Below are 13,293 nucleotides of genomic sequence, written 5' to 3'. Positions count from 1 at the left end.
ATTGAAGTAATCCCCGGAGTATACTTTGTTTCCTATCCACTTGTCAAGGTTTCTCTTGCAGGGTTAGTGAGGAGCTCATTGAAAATAAAAATTAAACTAGCCCTGTAGCCATGCATTTTTTGAATGTACATAATGGTGATAGTAAAGGCTTACAGGGCACTGTTTTGGAACAAATACAAGTTACTGGTCACAATAATGTAGATATTAAATCGGCTTTGTTGTATAAAGAATCTGTATATATGTTGAAATTTAAAACAATGTCTCCTTTTGGTCTAAATGAGGATTTTAATTGGAAAGTGTTATTTAATTGCCAATTTTTATTAATTAATTGTATAATTGGCATCTTGATTTAGTATAAAATGTACTGTGGTTTACTATGGTTTTTACTCCTTGATGGCTGTGGCCGAGACGTCAGAGTTCTTTTAAATAAATTGCTTTTGGTGGATCGTTTGGCTGTTTTTTCCTGCTTATCCTGGCTTTGCTGTTTGGTTGCTTTAGTGAGGAGCTCTGCCTAATGTAGATTGGAATCCTGTTCCAGAGCATGGGAAGTTTCTGGAACAGGAATCTATCTCTCCAGCATGTCCTATTTATTGTTGTGGTGGGGTTTATATCCCTAGAGTGTGTGGCACGAGGGGATATGGTTTTCTTTAGGTGGAGCATGTCCATCAATTCTGGGTTGGACATGGCCTTGTATGTCAGGCAGAGATCACCTCTGAGTAGGCATTATACAACTGAGTACAGCTGAAGTTTCTTCAGTCGAGCTGCATAGGGCATCTGTTTGAGGCCAGTGATCCTCTTGGTCAGGTACTTCTGTGGTCTTTCCAGCTGTTGCAGGTGTCTTGTAAGGTACATCCCAAATGGGGCATTGTACTCTGATGGGTTTGATGAGTGATGCGAATAGGGGCACAATGACCTCCTTTGATCTGGATGCAAACCCTTTTTTGATTTGATCGGCCACATAGAAGGATTTTCTAACCACTTTGGCAATGTGATTGTCAAAGGAGAGGTTACTGTCTACTTGGATCCCCAGATCCCTTTCGTATTTAGGAGACTACCACCTATGTGGTAGTTAGATCTCTTATTACGTCTTCCGTATTTAGGAGGCTACCAGGATGACTATGCACTTTTTGGCATTTAGCATGAGGCCATGGTTTTGACACCAGCTATCTGTCTCAGTGAGACCGTTTTGGAGGATGTCTGTGTCAGCCGGAGAGTAGATTATAGCTCCTAGTTTGCAGTCGTCTGCGAACTTGGTCAGCCATAGTCCTTCTGTGCTTGTCTGTACCTCTGAGAAGTATATGCTGAACAGGAGGGGTCCTAGGACTGAGCCCTGGGGAATGCCACTTCTAACTGGTTTAGAGTCAGACCTAGCTCCCACAACTCTTAACATGTGGGTTCTGTCCGTGAGCCAGATGGCGACCAGTCTCGTGACGTAGGGGTTTATGTTCAGGCTGGTGAGCTTGTCTTTACTGTTTGTGCTAGAGAGTTTGAAGGCAGTGTAAGTAGCACAACAGGTAGCATACTTGCTTCTGTTGCAGAAGGCCATGGGTTCTACTTCCACACCATGTAGATGGATTGGTGATGCTCTGTTGTACTTTAAGGGGTCTGGGATGCTGGGCTTCCTGACCGTGTCCTCCTTTTTAAGAGATTCTTAGTAACTATGAACCTGTTGTCAGTTTGCCATCCATTCTCTTGCAATATTACCAGCTTGCTATCTATTTATGTATATATATGTATGTAACCTAGGCAATTTATTCTTCAAGGGCAAAAGGCACTGAATTTGTAGATGAAACACTAAAATATAAAGTTGTTTGCTAGTAGCAACCTCTTCATTGGCTACAGATCTCTCTAATGGGAAATTATTCAGATGACTTTCACTTCTGCAGAGATTGTGCATATTGACTGATTTTTGAGTGGGCTTTTATGGTTGAAATGTTCTGAAATGGGCAGTTTTGTCATCATTGGTTTGTGTTTTGTTTCATTGCTTCTTGGGGGGGGGCTGGGAGAGCTGCTGTGTGTTTAGGAGGATTGCGATCCATTACCCTGCCTAGGGTCCTATTTGACGATGATCCAGCTCTGGTGATTACCCCAAAAATATGTTACTCTAAACCTTATTTTTTAATCCTGGCTAGGTCAGTTCAGACACCGTGTGTAGGCCATGGTATTGGGTGGGGAGCTGACTGTAGGTGAAATGGCTGGCCCTACAGTTTTGTTGTCATGTTGGCTTTTGTGGGACTATGGTGTACTTGTGCAAAGTATAATGGAAGACAGTTTGTGACTATTGTTATGTGTAAAATACATTAATGTAACTGTTATTCTGTTGGCTTCTAACATTGCAGAGTGAAACCAGATAATATAGGTAGGCAGTGGGGAGGGGGAGGCTGTCTATAGATGAAGTAACTGGCTCTGTTTGGAATAATAATACATTAATGTAATATTTTTTTTTATTCTATTGGGTTCAAACCAGATACTTTAATTGGGCAACATGCATAGAGAGGGCTGTTTGTTGGTGAAATGATTGGCCCTTCTCTTTGCTATTGTAGTCCTAACTTTATAAGACTAGGACTAATATGTATTTGAGTGAAGCAAACTGGGGGTACAGTCTGTGATTACTGTTGCTGTCCACAAAAATGCATTAATGTAATCATTTACAGGTCAAACCAGATACTCTGGCTAGGCAACTGGAATGGCACTGTCAATAGATGAAATTACTGGCCCTGTTGTTTGCTGTTGTAAGTCTAACTTTGCAGTACTAATATGTATTTGGGTGAAACGAGCTTGAATACAAGGTTTGATTGTTTCCTTAAATATACATTTAATAACAATTTTTTTATCCTGGCAGGCAAACCAGATACTTTAGACCGTGGGTATGGAGTTGTTTCTGGATAAGATGATTGGCATTGAACTGTAAGAAGACATCTTGTATTCTTCTGAGGAAAGTATTCTGTGTTCAGTTAATCTTGCACAGATTAAATGGAATCTTTACTGATTGATCCAAAAAGTCTGTGCCTCTGGTTTATATTTGATGCTGCATTACTTTAAAGTAGATTTTGAGTTGCATTCCTATGGGACATGCTACAATGGTTACATGTATTTTCAAATTGTACATTGCATGCAACTGAAATGACTGTTTGCTTTTATAATGTGTAATTTGACTTTGTGTGTTTTGATTTTATTGAATTTCCCATTTTTCTCATAAATTACTTGCAAAAGTAAGTTGGCAGCTGGCAAAAAAGATTAAGGCTTTGAAATGTTATTGAGCTACTGCCTGTGCTATAAAGTTTATGTTGCTCAGCCTTCATATGCCTCCTGTGACCTTCGGCAAGTCACTTTATCAGATATTGCTGTGGGCAACTTGAGCTTTGGACTAGGCTCATTAATGGTTTCCTGGACTGCAGACCTAGCAGCTTTTCTATGAGACTAAACTTATTTGCATTCCCTACGGTACTTGCTGTCATGATGTCACCTTCACTGGGACTAGCTAGGTTATTGTATGGAAGGGGGGCTATGGCTTGACATGGCTAACCGATCACGTTATCCAAGTATGCCTTGAAGCAACTGGTAGTGTCTGCTCTGCATATTTGTTATACATTGAAGGGGAGGTTACCTACTAACACTACCCCAACCACAACACACCACTATGATACACAACTGAACATATAGACCCCCTCAAGTGTTATACACACCCCCTCACTGGTCTACTTTCCAGATTGCACTCCTATAAAGTCCTGGATCTGCCACTGAAATGGACCCAAATGAGATGGCAGCTGCATTCACCTCAAGCTTGTACTGGCTCGCTAAACTGCAGCATAGAAAAATCGGTAGCAGTCGGTCTTAAATATAATGATAAATTCAGGAATAAAGCTTTCTGGTGGAGCTCCTGTGTTAATATAAACTGTATAATAAAAGAAGGAAAACGGAAAGCGGCAAGAAATCCTGAACTCCTTATTTCAAGATCAAATTGAAACATTCCCCAAGGGACACTGGTACTAATAAACAATGTAAATTGGAGTATAAGCTTCTATAGATGCCAAACAAAATTAAAGATCCTCAGTACATTGCTGGGCATTATTCCTTAATTTTCTGACCTGATTGAAGTCATCTCTAATTATTCAAGTTCCACTCCCGGGGATATAGTTGGGTTATTGCATCACTTGGAGCTAGTGTTTAACGTACTGGGTATTTCTTTCTTTTAATTCCTCTTGGAACAAGTCTTACAGTCCCTGTCAAAGCTTAAAAATACTTCCATGGGATCAGACAGCATACCATACTCCTTTCTCATTAGTGCCAAAGCTGCATTATCTGAGCTTTTACTTAAACTGTTCAACCTCCGATTGTCCACAGGGTTTGTGCCTGATGCTTGAAGAACTGTCATTTGTGATTCCCCTACACAAGGATCGCCCCTTTGCCAACCCAGGTAATTACAGGCCTATCAGCTCTGTATGCAAAGCCATGCAATGAATCATAGCAGAACTCCTTTCTCCATACACAAGCTATTTAACTGATTGATAGAACCCAATCAGATTGGATTTGCAAAGGGCATTTCTTGTCTGCAGAACCTAGTAAGCTTCTTTGAGCAGGTTACAGAGGATGTGGAAAGTGGTCACTTGAAATTATCTTATCTGAACTAACCCTTTTTTCAGTACATTCTGTACTGTTATTTAAAAAATGGACAAATTTAATGTAAACCCTTAGCCAATTTCTAATCCAGTGTTTTATGATAACAGTTCCAGGTGATGAAAGATGCTAGTATTCTCTGAATAAATAACTTTAACTAGTTAGATATCACAGAGATCAGTGCTGTACCCTCTTCTGTATGGTAAAAAGATACCTAACCAAGAAAATTCAAAGACTTTAAATCTTTTAACTATCCTGATGTATTAACATGTTCCTCCACATACTCTGTAGGATCATAGGAGTTTACTAGGCTGTCAACCCGGAGGTCATTTCAAGCCATCCGTTTAATTCAAATTTAATACCATAGATAAGCTAGTCAATACCAAGGGTTCCATTTAGTATTGACTGCCCATGTCCAGGAGGGTTGTGGGTACTATCCACAGTATGAAGTTCTAGTGCCCTATCCACTCATCTAGGTTCCTTTCAAAAAGTGTCATAGAGGTGCTCCATTTCACATGAATTGGTAGCCTAATCCAAAGATGCAGCAGTCACTGGGGACAGATCTGTCACTCCAGCATGTCCTATTTAAGTCTCGAACCATACTTAGGTCCCTGGAATAGGTGTCTTCTAGTCCTGTTTTGATTTACAGATGTGCAGCAAGTTAATTAGGTTTGGGTCTGAGACTGCTCTGTAAGCCAGACATAAGTATCCCCTAAGAAGTCTATACAATAAGAGTATTGTGACAGGGATGTTAGCTGTCATGTGTAAGGCATCTGATAGAGTCCCTTGATCTTATTGGTTAGCAACCTCTGAGGTCTCTCCAATTGCTGCAGGTTCTCTTTACTGTACATGCTGAATGGGGCATTAAACTCTGTTATGGGCCTGATTAGTGCCAAGTATAGAGGGATTACAATCTCCTTTGCTCTCAAGGTGATGCCTTTACTAATTAAGTGTGCTATGTAGAAAGCCTTCCTTAATACAGTAGACACATGGTGGGAATAACTGCTGTTCTCCATTCTTCCATAACACAGCCTATGGTTAGGCTATGATTGAAAAGGGCACTTAATGGTGATTCCACTTCATGTTCTAGCCTGTTTAGAAAACAGCCTGGGAAGCCATCTGGTCCATAGAGGCTGTGTGTTTTTTTTTTTGCCTTGCACAAGGAGTTAATGACCTGCTCTTCAGATATGTAGGATTGGGGAATTTTGGGGCAAGACTTGTGATACGTTTGGAGGGATAAGGGAATTAAATTTTTGCCAAATCTATCTGCTAGCAGGTTTGCTATCTTGGTGGAGTCAATGTGCATAATACCATTAGTCACTTGTTCTGCACATGCTTTGGTCCTACATTTTAAGGCTACATATGTAGCTGTAAAAGGCCATATAGGTATCCTTGAGTGTGTCCTTTAGAGGATTTGACATGTCTTATTTACCTGTTGAGGCCGAGGAGAGTACCTTCCCATTGCTGGGGGTTCCCATTTGGTTTTTTGGACAGCAACTTTTTGCATTTATTGTAATATTTGTTGATGTCCACCATGGTAACTTGTTTTTACTTGAGGTTCTGGCTTTGATTCTTTCTGGTAGAGCTGAGTCTATACACTTTTATGCAAGTGATTGTATAGGGTTTTAATGTAAGCTTCAGTGTAGTTATCACTTCCAGCTGGGTTGGGGCTTTGAATGCATTTATACCTTCACCTAGGAGGGTATAGTTTGTCTTTTAAGTTTTTAGTCTAACTTCACTCTTTGTGAGTTCTGATGTTAGTGTCAGCTTGAAGGTGACAGATTTGTGGTCAGATTTAAATGAGGGTCTGACAGTTGTGGCATTCTGTTTGTCATGTTAGTGAGGACTGGATGTTAGTGAGGACTGGATCTAGTATGTTTGTTCCGAAACAATCTGTTCCAGGGATTTGAGTTAACAAAAGTCAAGGAACTTTTGTACTAGTACATTAGGGCTAGAGTAGGTTTACCAGTTGGGTCTATATTAAAACAACGAAAATCCATTACATCGAATACCAAAACAGCAACACGTATTACTCGAACCGTGAAAATACAGAATGCACTAAACCGTGCAATTTAAAATATCGAATGCTCATAGTTGGCCATCCCCACCACCCGCTTACATACTACCTACCCAAAAACAAAATAAACCACATACATACACTAACCAAACCCTACTCCTAACCCTAAAGTAATGTACCAAAACTCAACTGCTAACTACTAAACCCCACATACACAACTATCTGTGCACTACCCTTAACCCCTCCCTAACCCTAAGGTCCATAACTACTGCACACTTCCCCTACAGAGATATACCCAAACAAAATAAATACACATAAATACATTTAACAAAACCCTACTTCTAACACTACACTAAATCTTACACACATTACCTATCTATACACTTACCTTAACCCACACCCTAACCCTAAGGTCCATAACTATCACACACTTGCCTTACGGAGCTATACCACAGATGGGCCAAATAAAACACTTCGACATTTCGAATTTTGCCATTTTGCACGTTCGATTACATACTTTGCACAATACGTGTCTATTTTGTATTTGCATAAATGGAGTTTCGACAATCTAATAGGAATCCTACCAGTTGATGGTGGGATAATTAAAATCCCCCATAACCAGGGTGTTTTTGTGAATATTTGGATTGACTCCAGTTTGGTCAAGTAGACTTAGTGCACATCATAACCCACAAAGGAGGATTTATTACTTGCTATGACTTGAATAGGATAATAACCTGAACTTGGAGTAACTCCATGGAGTTGTTTAATATAGATAGAAACACCACCTCCTCTGGTTCTCACATGTTCATTTTGCAGTCAGAAGGTGTGGAAGGCATTGTAGCCTTGCAAGGCTAGGGTACTCTGAGGCCATGAACCAGGTTTCTGTGACTACACAGGCCTCTACATAATCCAGTGATAGAAGTGCTTCCAGGGTGTGCAAATTTTGTTTTAAAGGTCTAGCATTTAGCAGCATGCCCCTTATTTTTGTTTTGATTGGCAAATTTCATGTCTAAGTTTGATTTTGAGACCTTGCCTAAAAGGCCCACTATGGGGGAGGCAAGAGCCTTTGCCAGCAACCAAAAGCCTAGTGGTGCCAGGTGGAAACCATATCTGGCAAAGCAGCGAGGTTTATCAACCATGACATCCCAGGCTGAGAGAAATGGGATCCCTTTTGAATGACACCAAAAACTAAGCCAATTATTAAAATCAATCATTTTTTTGTTTATACTGCGGAATCATTATAGGTGAAGGTAATATGCTGCTCAAGGCTAGGGACACACCTGCCTGGGATACACACACACAGAGCTCAGTCATGTCTCTCTTCGTATAGTCCAGTGTGGTATGTCTCAGGTTGTTCACTCCAAGATGAATTATGACACTCATAATGGTACTTGTTGCTGAGAGACCTGAGTGCCTGCATGATCTGACAAATCCTGGCACTGAACAGGTAGCTGTGACTTTCTCCTTGCCCAACCTGGTGAGTGGGACATCCATGTGTTTCACTATGAAGTCTTCATTGACAAGAACATTTGGGTTTTGAGTGTTGCTTCTTATGGGCTTGGTAGGTGAGAGACTGGTGTTACTGTCTGTTACTGGTGCTTTGGGAACTGTTGGTTGTAGCAGTCTTGTGCTTTTAAAGGTTTCTGATGTTTTGATGATTTCTTTGTGAGAACCTCCGTGTGTCTTGATTTTTATGTTTGCGTAGTAGTGGTGGGTGGGTTGACAACCTTTTCATTATTACTGTTTCAAGTCGGAGAGAGCAGGGATTCAAGATTTGTGGTGTAGATACACCTCTTCCACTCTGTACTAGAGTAAGTTATTAGTAGAGGGGGTCTCCTGAGGCAGTGTAGTAATTGCCTCATGTACAGTGACCAAGTCAATAAGGTTGGCAGGAGAAGCAAGGGTAGTCCAATTGTCCATAATGCTAGGTGGGAGCTTTTCAGGACCAATAAAGGAGGTGCTCAGTGGATGGATATTTCTTGCTCATCTTGTTCTCATTTGTCTTCATTGTCTTCATCATCATTTTTGTCTTGTTGTTCTTGTTCTTGTTGGTCTTGGTCTTCATGTTCGTATTGTTCATCTTGTTCCTCTACTTTTCATTTCTCTTGTTATTCTTGTTGTCATTCCTTTTGTTGTCTTTCCACTTGTTGGTCTTCATCTTCTTGTTCATACTGTCATTTGTCTCCATCTTGTCGTTCTTCATTGTTCATAGTCTTCATTATGTTTTTGATTTTGGTCTTCATGTTCTTGTTCATCTTGTCATTTATCTTCATCTTGTCATTTTTGTTGTTCATCATCTTTATCTTTGTCTTGGTTGTCGGTCTTGGTCTTCATGTTCTTGTTTGTCTTGTCGTTGTTTTCCCTCTTGCTCCTCCTTTTGTTCATTGTCTGTCTTGTTGGACTTGGTCTTGTTCATCTTGTCATTGCTCATCTTGTTGATCTTGTTCTCTGTCTTGTCATTCTTATTGTTGCTCATCGTCTTCATCTTCGGCTTCTTGGTCTTGGTCATCTTCTTTATGTTTGGGGGTTCCAAGATGGCAGTTGTCTAGTGTGCACCCTATAAGTGTCTCTCCTTCACCATCAAAAATCACCGACAGTTTTAAACAGCTTTAAGGATAAGTGTTTCCTCAGTTTTCGGTTTAAAAAAATAGTCGGAAACCTCAGCTTCATGATTTGAATTTTTTCTTGCAGTAAAAACGAGTGGAATCTTCTGTTTTCATATAAATTAACTTTTCTTCACCTTTTGGGCCTGTATCACGTGCCAGTAAGTGACTGTTATTTCTATCTCGACCCCATTGACATTTTTGGTGCTCTGACATGACTGGTAATGCAAATAATATGGAAACACAAACCACAAAGTCCAAATTTTCCGCATTATTGTCTCCTGAAAAAGAAACAGGTTCTAAGAGGCTTAAAACCACAAAACAGGTCGCAAAAAACACTAAAAATGGCGCCAAAGAGAAAAATGACTCAAATTTCCATCTCGAAGATTTGAAGGTAGCGCTACAACCTATACATACAGCCATTCAAGGTTTTACAGAACAACTTACAGATTTTGGCAAAACTTTAAAAAATATAACCGAAAGGTTAGACAGTATCGAAAATAAAAATCATACTTATGAAGTACAGATTGAATCTATTAACAAAGACTTGCGGGCTAAAGACATTTTGATTACTGAAATGCAGAACAAACTGATAGACTTGGAGCAATGCGTCGCAACAACATAATAATTAGAGCTTGCCCAAAATATGTGCTAAAATTTATGAAATACGCCAAACAAAGAGCCTCATTAGAAACTTCTCCCAAAATTGGCCACAAAATTTTGGGTCTAGAGACATAACAATGAAAGTCTAGTGAAGGCGGGAGCTGGAAAAGGACTTAAGGATGCTCAGAAAAATGTGGCAGCAGCCAAGCAAAAGAAACTTCAGATGAACAAGCACAAATATCTTTTTGCTTAGTTACCACCTCAAATTAAACTAATAGACAAAACTAGGCCCATGTGCCCAGGACTTGAAATCAAAAAAGTGTCATTTCAGATCGTCGCCAGGTGTGAAAGTCTAGTAGTGGAAAGAGCACAAGAGCCCTACGATCTAATCAGGTGGCTTCTCCTTATATACACCTCAAATTGATATAAAATATGCTGGCTAGCATTATGCTCGAGCAAGCCCGGCAGCAGCCAGAAAAAGCCCGGATGGAACAAGCACATACTCAGACGCAAGAATTTTAGCAGCAACCAGAAAACAAAGAAACTTGAGATGGAACAAGCACAAACTATCTTTTTATAAGATTTACCACCTCAAATTAAAACTAATAGACAAAAACTGGAGGCCCAGCAGCCGTGAAAAACGTTGTCTCGGGAATGGAACAAGTACAACTATCTTTTCGCAAGATTTACCACCTCACCAGTAAAACTACACACAAAACCAGGGGCCCATATTGTAGCGGATCTCTAACTCCAAAAAGTTATAAAATAGATTTCAGATAAGTATCCCAATAATGCTATCTTTTACACATAATGATATAAAATATATAGCTAGCACCTCTCGCAAAGAAGCTTAAAGACATATTTTAAAGCTATTTAAACAGTACCTAAGTGACCTTAATGGTCAAATAGTGATGCTCAAAGTGTCTGTCTAGCTGCTGCACTAAAAGGACAAGCTACTTTAAAACTATGTATTATCAAAGAGGTGTAAAACCCTAGGCCTGTTTTACCACTAGTTCTTGTCATAAGGTTCAAGCGGAGATCTTATAGTGTATAAGCAGGAAATAGGAAAACTTTTATAAACTCCTAGACTCTTTTCAGATGCTTAAGAGGTCCATCATTATCTTTACACATGACGATATAAATGTACAGCTAGCACCACCGCGGAAATATTTTTAAAGCTATTGGGGTGGTACAAGTGATATGGCCAGTCAGAAATGGTGATCTCCCAAAGTGTCTGTTCAGCGTACTCAAAGGACAAGCTAAGAAGAGCTTGAGGAACTTAAAGCTGAAATTATTGTTTTGGCCTGTCCCGGTTCAAGCCTTAAGCGGGAGGATCTATAAAGTCAAAGTATCAGTGTGAATAGGAAGGAAGCTTTTTAAGCTTGCCATTTTCTTTTTCAAAACTAAACACGTTGTTTAAAGGCGATAAAACGGTGTCGTGCTGTCATGAGGAGTTCTTTCTGTGTTTTGTGCTATAGATATAGCGCTGTCAGGGCCTTAAATCTGATGATAAGTGGGAGAACCTCGGAGGTTACGTTAACAAATGATAAAAGCCAACCTTACCATGTTCATGTAAATTTCTCTAATCCATAGCGGTTATTCAAGAACTGTTATAAAGGCATAAAAAATAGTGGGAGAAGTTGATCTTGTCATATCTTTGTTGTAATTGTTAATAGGCACCCTGTGCTATATAGATATAGCTGTCAGGGCCGCAGGACCTGATGATAAGAACCTCGGAGGTTAACAGGCGCAACAAATGATGCTCGGCACTATGCGGCTATTCCATAGATCTCTCACCGGGAGGAAGTTCAAGATTTTATGATATCGGATGACTGTTGGGTTGACTTTTTATCATCCGTTAAATGCCAGATATTTCACAGTAAACAGTGGTTTGTGCTATAGATATAAACTGTCAGGGCAGGACCTGATGATAAAGAGAACCTCCCGGAGGTTAGCGCAACAAATGTTGGCCATCTTGTCATATCTCTTGCCGGAGGAGAGTTCAAGATTTAAAAATGTGGCAGACTTTATTGTTGGCGCACTTCTATGATATATGAATGTTTATTACTAAACAATTGGTTTTGTACTATAGATATAAGCTGTCAGGGCCCTTGGGACCTGATGATAAGAGAACCTCGGAGGTTAACAGCGCAACAAATGATGTAACACTATCCAGCTATGTATTCTCTAAGAAGCTAAGTGACAATCCGTCAAAAATAAATATTGGAGTTTATCAAAGATTCTTTAATCAAATAGGGATGACTTTGGCTACTTACCGCCCAATATTTTATATTATATAATATATATTACTATTATCGGCTCCTTATTATCCAGACCTAACTATAACTAGATCTTCATAAACTTTAACTCAAAAATATGCAGACTATTTATTTATTTGTTGTTTGTATATCGCATTGTTACTCTTCATATCAAAATTTAATATAGTACATGTAATTATAGGAGCAGAGAATAGTTAGTTTTATAGGGTATTGAGACGCTATCTTGAATAACGATAGATTAGTTTTATAGAATGAAATTGAATAGCCTTCAAAATTTTCAATTATTCTATGTTTGCTTTAACTTGTTTTACTAATACCTGTCCAGAACTAATGTTATTGCTATTGTTGTTATAGCATCTTTTATTGTGATAAATTGTGAAAAACCAAAAACCACTATTGGGCAGAAACTGATTCATCTATATATTGTTTCTGCATGTTCATAGTTGGGAGATTGGGTATTGAGCAGTTGTTACTAAAAGGGTCTTATCCTAGGGTCTTGTTCGGGAGCCACCTGCTACAAATACATAGCCAAATTATAAGGCCAAGATATATAGTTATTTGGGAGCCACCAAGAATTTCACAACTTATAATAAGGGCCAAGATAACAGTTATTTTACATCTTGTCAAACCCTGAGCGAGGTTTTATCTGGTGATTATGTACAGTTTTATTTCTGTTGTAAATATCATCTTATTATTGAGGAAGGTTACATAATAAAAATAAAGAGATCTTTAAAATATCGTGACTGAATGTGAGGATTGCATAATAAAAATAAGAGATCCCGGTTATTTGAGCACATCTTTGGGAAGGAATGTTATTTAAATCCCAGGCTTGTGTTGCTTTTGGGAGCCACCAAAGAGACACATTTAATTAGAAGACTGGGATAAGGAGAAAAAAACAAAAATGGATCAAAGCGATAGTAGCAACTGGTAATAGCTCAGAAATCAGAGGTATGCATTATAATTAAAACTCTTTAATTTCGGGGAACTACACAGCGTGGCTGGATGCAAATGGAAGATGGTGTTTGATTCATCTAAAGCAAGAGACATTTAATTAGAGAAGACTGGGATAAGGAAAAAAACAAATGGATCAAAACGATAGTAGCAGCTGGTGGCTAGCTCAAAATCAAGAGGGGTGGCTATTATAATTAAAAACAATTTCAGGGAACTATTACTG

Source organism: Protopterus annectens, chromosome 13.part0 (genome assembly GCF_019279795.1).
Source record: "Protopterus annectens isolate FY-2018-M chromosome 13.part0, PAN1.0, whole genome shotgun sequence".
Classification (NCBI taxonomy): domain Eukaryota; kingdom Metazoa; phylum Chordata; order Ceratodontiformes; family Protopteridae; genus Protopterus; species Protopterus annectens.
The sequence above is the reverse complement of the archived record's forward strand: the minus strand, read 5'-3'. Positions refer to the sequence as shown.